This window comes from Hoplias malabaricus, chromosome X2 (genome assembly GCF_029633855.1).
Source record: "Hoplias malabaricus isolate fHopMal1 chromosome X2, fHopMal1.hap1, whole genome shotgun sequence".
NCBI classification, from domain to species: domain Eukaryota; kingdom Metazoa; phylum Chordata; class Actinopteri; order Characiformes; family Erythrinidae; genus Hoplias; species Hoplias malabaricus.
The window spans coordinates 53955072-53961071 of NC_089819.1; positions in this window are offsets into that span (position 1 = coordinate 53955072).

The following is a 6000-nucleotide window of genomic DNA, read 5'->3' on the forward strand; positions in this document are numbered from 1 at the left end:
AGGCTGTGGCCATCTCCATCTTCTCTAAGGGAAACCTGCTCTGATTAGAGGGCACAGCCAGGGTTGGTCATGGGTGTCATTCTGTTTGCCTGATGCTTAATGGCAAGTTTGTGTTTAATGATCCTTTCCCTTATTTGTTGCTCAGTAGCAGCTTCTGTTGCAAATAATAGTACAGCCCCGTGAGGTAATGGTTCAGCGTGAGCAAATGTCCTCCTCCTGGAGGATTGACTAATGCCTGGCCCACACTGAAGGCTTTATATAACACTAACATTGACAATGTGGTGTGGATTTCACAGGTTTTTTTTGTTGGTCATTGTTTAGTCATCGCCAAGGTTTGCCCACACCACTGATCCACAAGCTCATATTTCTTATAAACACATGTAACCGTAGTCAGTCATTGGCCGCTGGATCCTGCTGACTGGATTTGTTGGTGGTTGGTGAAATACGCTCGGGTTTGTAACAACAACAACAACAACAGCTCAAATATATTACGCAATATTACGCAAGGTGCTTTTCCACGGCGTGGCAAATGTAGGCGCTGTTTACTCGTTGTGTTACTAATTGTTGTTTTTTGGGACTGAACACGACTCCGCCGCCCGGCAGTTCTCACAGATCAGTTTTTCTCGAGATTTACGCCGGCCGTCGGCTCACGGAGCGTTTAAACCTCTTCTAAACACATCGAGGTAAAGTTGCGAGCTGCCGTTGTGAGTTCGATTAAAAAAAAAATAATAATGTGAAAGCTGCTGTAACTAAAACAGAGCGGCGGTTTGTGCTGAATTCGAATGAGCTCTGCGTTTCATGGTGATTGACAGGTCTCTCTGGCCAATCAGGGCTCTCTGCAGGGTTTACACCTCACCCTTTAGTACCTACTCGGCTCGCCTGGGACCCGGAGCGAACTGAGACTGAAATGCGCCTGGTTCCAGGACGAGGACCAGATTTGACCAGTGGAAAAGCACCATTACTCTGTGAGGAGTCCTGACCCAGGCTCCCAGGCTTGTGCAGTGTTTAAATAAATAAATAAATAAATAAATGTTAAGGTTAATTGACCAAGTAAAAAAAAGCTAACACCAAAAAATAAATACATAAAAAATCTAAAGCCACGGAGTGACAGCTGTTTCTTCGTGTGGACGGAGAGATTTGTGAAAATGCTGTTGATGTGGATGTGTTTTTTCTGAAAATGAATTAAAACATTTTAAAAATGTCCAGTTACATATGAAGTAGCTGGGGCCTGGTAATTTCTGCTGTTTAAACAGCTCCTTAAAAGCAGACACTCTGACAGTGGATATGTTCATGTTTTTTGTGGCGTTCTCACCAATAAGAGACGATACTTGTGCAGAAGCCATGGTGATTTGTTTTATCCGTTATCTGTTTTCTGCACTAATACAGTTTTTACTCTAACAGTTCGCTCCCAGTTCATGTTTCTCTGATCTCTCTCTACACACACACCCAGTGGTCCCTAGGCCTCCTCTTTACCCGATCAGTGTCTGTGAAATACAGCCAGTCCTTTTATAACTCAGGGAATGCACTGAAAAAACACTACAATATAAAATGTAATTGGACCCAACATCTCTGGATGTTATGGCACTGTATGATTGTGGAATGGTGATCAGATCCTCGTATTGCACAAGTCTAGTGCGGACCTTTTCATGTATGGCTTAAAAAAATGTATGTGTTTACAATACAGTCTGTCACTGTAAATCTACAGTGCTCCTGTGTGGCACAGGAACTCATCAAACGGACAGTGAGTGAAGCTGAATCTGCACAATAATCGTAATGTAATGTTGTCTTACACAGCAGCACCACAATATTGTGGCTCTACATTTCTCTCACACACACACACACACACACTGGTGCATAAAGGGCTGAGCGACCACAGAGACAGCCCTCTCAGATGTGGATGTTGAGGGAGGAGACTGTGCTGTTCCTTGACTTTCTCCACCATTGCCTTTAATTTTTCTCCCTACTGAGGGGCTCAAACCTGACCTTCTCCTCCCAGGCCCACTTCACTTAATTTTAAGCCATGGCCGTGTGTGTGTGTGTGAGGATTGTGTCAAGAAACTTAATTAGTTTTTACAGTGCTGCAAATATTAATAATATAAGCCTTAAACCCGTGTGATTTCCCCTCGTGGCACGACGATGAATCACAAATCTTAATGGTTCCAAATCAAACTGTGTCTTAACTGTGATTGGATGGGAGGAGTTTAACAGATTCACCCAATTTGTCGTTGATCAGTGCGAAGGTTGCACCTTTAATTTAGTGTGGCTTTATCTTACTAACAAGTGCAAGAGGTGAATTAATATCTCTTTAATGTGGCCCCAGATCTTCTGCCAAATCACTCAAACTGCATTCAGATCTTAATTAATGTCTCACTGCTGAGAAGATGGGGTTTAGGTCAGAGTCTGACTCACTGTGAGCTATAAATGCATATGTATCTGCAATTTAAAAACAATTAACCCACTCTCGCTGCCATGGCAGCCACATCACACAATACCAGGAGGAGGACTGACCTTGGATCAGAGTAAATACCTGCTCACCATACACACCCTCTACACACGCCATACACACACACCATACACAACCTCTACACACGCCATACACACCCTTTACACACGCCATACACACCCTTTACACATAAATACCCCTCCACACACACACACATTCTCTATATACACACACACACCATACACACCCTCAACACACACCATGCACTCCCTCTACACACAAATACCCCTCACACACACACCATACACACCCTCTACACACACAACACCCTCTACACATGCCATACACACCCTCTACACACAAATACCTCTCACACACACACACCATACACACCCTTTACACACACCATGCACACCCTCTACACACACATACCCCTCACACACACACCATACACACCCTCACACACACCATGCACACCCTCTACACACAAATACCCCTCACACACACACACACTATGCACACCCTCTACACACAAATACCCCTCACACACACACACACTATGCACACCCTCTACACACAATTACCCCTCACACACACACACCATGCACACCTTCTACACACACACCATACACACCCTCACACACACCATGCACACCTTCTACACACACACCATGCACACCCTCTACACACACATACCCCTCACACACACACCATACACGCCCTCACACACACCATACACACCCTCACACACACACCATGCACACCCTCTACACACAAATACCCCTCACACACACACACACTATGCACACCCTCTACACACAATTACCCCTCACACACACACCATGCACACCTTCTACACACCCTCACACACACCATGCACACCTTCTACACACACACCATGCACACCCTCTACACACACATACCCCTCACATACACGCCCTCACACACACCATACACACCCTCACACACACACTATGCACACCCTCTGCACACAAATACCCCTCACACACACACACACATCATGCACACCCTCTACACACCAGAATACATACACTCTACACACAAATACCCATTCACCATAAACATTCACTACACATAAACACCCCCTCACAGTGCAGACCCCAGGGCCAAATTCACATTAATTTCTCTTGCCGTTGTTTCTCCTGAGCCACTGATGTTATTCCCTCAGGAATTATTTTATTATTATGTTTAGTGGTTTTGTAATTTGAGAGATTTGAGAGCAGTTTGTGTATTTTTCCTCGAGCTGTTTACATTATTTAACATCGTCAATGTTCAACTTGCTTCCCCAGTTCTAACCTTTACAGGCCCAGTTTGAACCCCAGACACGTCCTACATCAGGACAAAGTGGAAAACTGTCCATTAAACGACTGAGCAGTTCAGGAGAAATACAGATTACGTGATTTTAATACGGTCCCCAGTAAGAGTCCAGCCTTGTTGGGCATGAGCTGAAGACTCCTGAGATGCCCTCGCTCTCTGAGGACGTATTTGACCACAGAGGAATGAGTAATCCACTTGGCTTTTGTTGTTGCTTTAAGTAATAGATGGTGTGTGTGCAACAATCTATAGGCTGTGACTAAGTGACCATGGAGAAAACGTGAGTCATGCGTCTCGATGCTGTCCGTTGCCAGGGAAACTGTTTGAGACTGAGCCATAGAGAGGTGTCTCTACATCACTTACACAGGAGTTAACCAAAAAAGAACAGTGGATGAAAGAGAGAAAAGCCCAGTGACGTTTTTGATATAAATCTCATTTTAAGATTAAAAATGACTTGGTCACTGCATGTGCTCATTAATGTGAGGATCTGGAGCTACACACTATGAAATAACATCATCCTGTCAGTTTCTTGTATGATTCCTTGATTCATGGAATAAACCGCCGTTCTGATGCTGCTCCGCTTCTGACGTCAAGTGCAGAGACTTTAGAATTGCCCCGCCCCCTCGTCTGAGTCTGTCCAATCACAGCGCTGGACCTGAATCCAAAGATGATGTTAAATGTAGCAAAACAGACACAACGAGCGCGGAGAAATAAGAGCACTGAGTAAAAACGGAGAAGAAAGAGAACAGAGTGAAAACGACTAAAAACCAGAGCTTCTGCTCCTCGCTCCTCACTGCTGTGCGCTCGGGGTCGGGGTGAACAGCGAGCGGCTCTTTGTCATTTAAAGGAACAGGTGCTCAAAGCGGGCTGTTTACACAGGGGGAGAACACTACTGTGGGGTTTGGTCCTTGTGTTATTTTGATCAAAGGAGGTCACCCACATTTTATAAAGAACCCAGTGTCCCTTGTGGTGAAGGGTGTTCTATATCTCCTCCTAAAGGTGCCTGAACGTAACTAACTTTAAGCAGTTCTTCCATCATTAAATTGAGTTTCTGAAGCAGCAGGTTTCATACGAATACCCTCATTTAACCCTCTGATTTACACCCTACTTGACACAGTTGATTCCAAAACTGCAGGTCATAAGCCTCTAGGAACTATCACAGATCTGCAGACCTACCTTTTTTATGCAAAAACCAATGAACGGCGACAGAAATGCTGGTTTACAATGTGTATAAACCCCAGAACAACAGATATACGCACCTTTGGTGAACATATGAAGAGGGGGCCCTCATCCAAAATGGTGTAATCCAGTCTTTTACGTAGTTTAGGTTTCATTTGTTTAAAAACACTGTGTAAGAAATGCTTCCGTGTGCAGAAAGAAGGGCAGGGGCATGAAGAACCTTTAACTGACTGCTGTTAGATTCGCTGTTGTCTAAATACCTCTGCGAATATTGAGATTTCCTCTTCCGAATATAGTCCCAATTATATTTGTGTGAAACTGTCCACAGGGGTGTGTGTGTGTGAGAAATTACCCACAGGTGTGTGTCTGTGAAAATGACTGTGAAGCCAGTGTGATGCTGATCAGGATGAAGTAATTACAGACAATTACAGAAGAGGAATAAATGAATAGCGATACATTTTAAATTCACTATACGCAAAAACCCTTGTAGACACTGGTCAGATGGTCTCTAAACACCTGTATAAAATGGAAACTGTTGTGCAGACAGTGGTCCTGTGTTAGATACGAGCTGCGGTGGGGGGTGATAGGGGGCACCTGTTACACCTTGACTTCCCCTCCCCCCACAGCTTGTATAACGACCTCACCGTGGTACACCCCTGGGTTATAAAAAAAACGGTTTGGACACAAATGTCGCCTCGCAGTGTGTGAATGTGTAGAAACCGCACGGTTACTCTCTTTTCCGAGGCGTGTGAAAAGCTCCTATGGATTTTTGCACAGGACGTTTGCAAAGCTTCACTTTGCTCAGTTCCTGCTGTGCGCTGCCTTTGTGCCCTTCAGTAAAAGCTCTTAACTCCCAACGGCTCCTGTGGCGCGGACCTTTTAACCAGGGTCCTCTCGGCACACGGGGTGCTAATGAGTGGAATGTGCCCCCCCTGGGAAGGTAAAGGTTAGACGCACATGATCCTGAAGAGCTGGTCTCACCATGTCAACAACGTATTTTATTAAATTCCGAATCGGTCCAAAAAGACGTTTATTCTCATAGA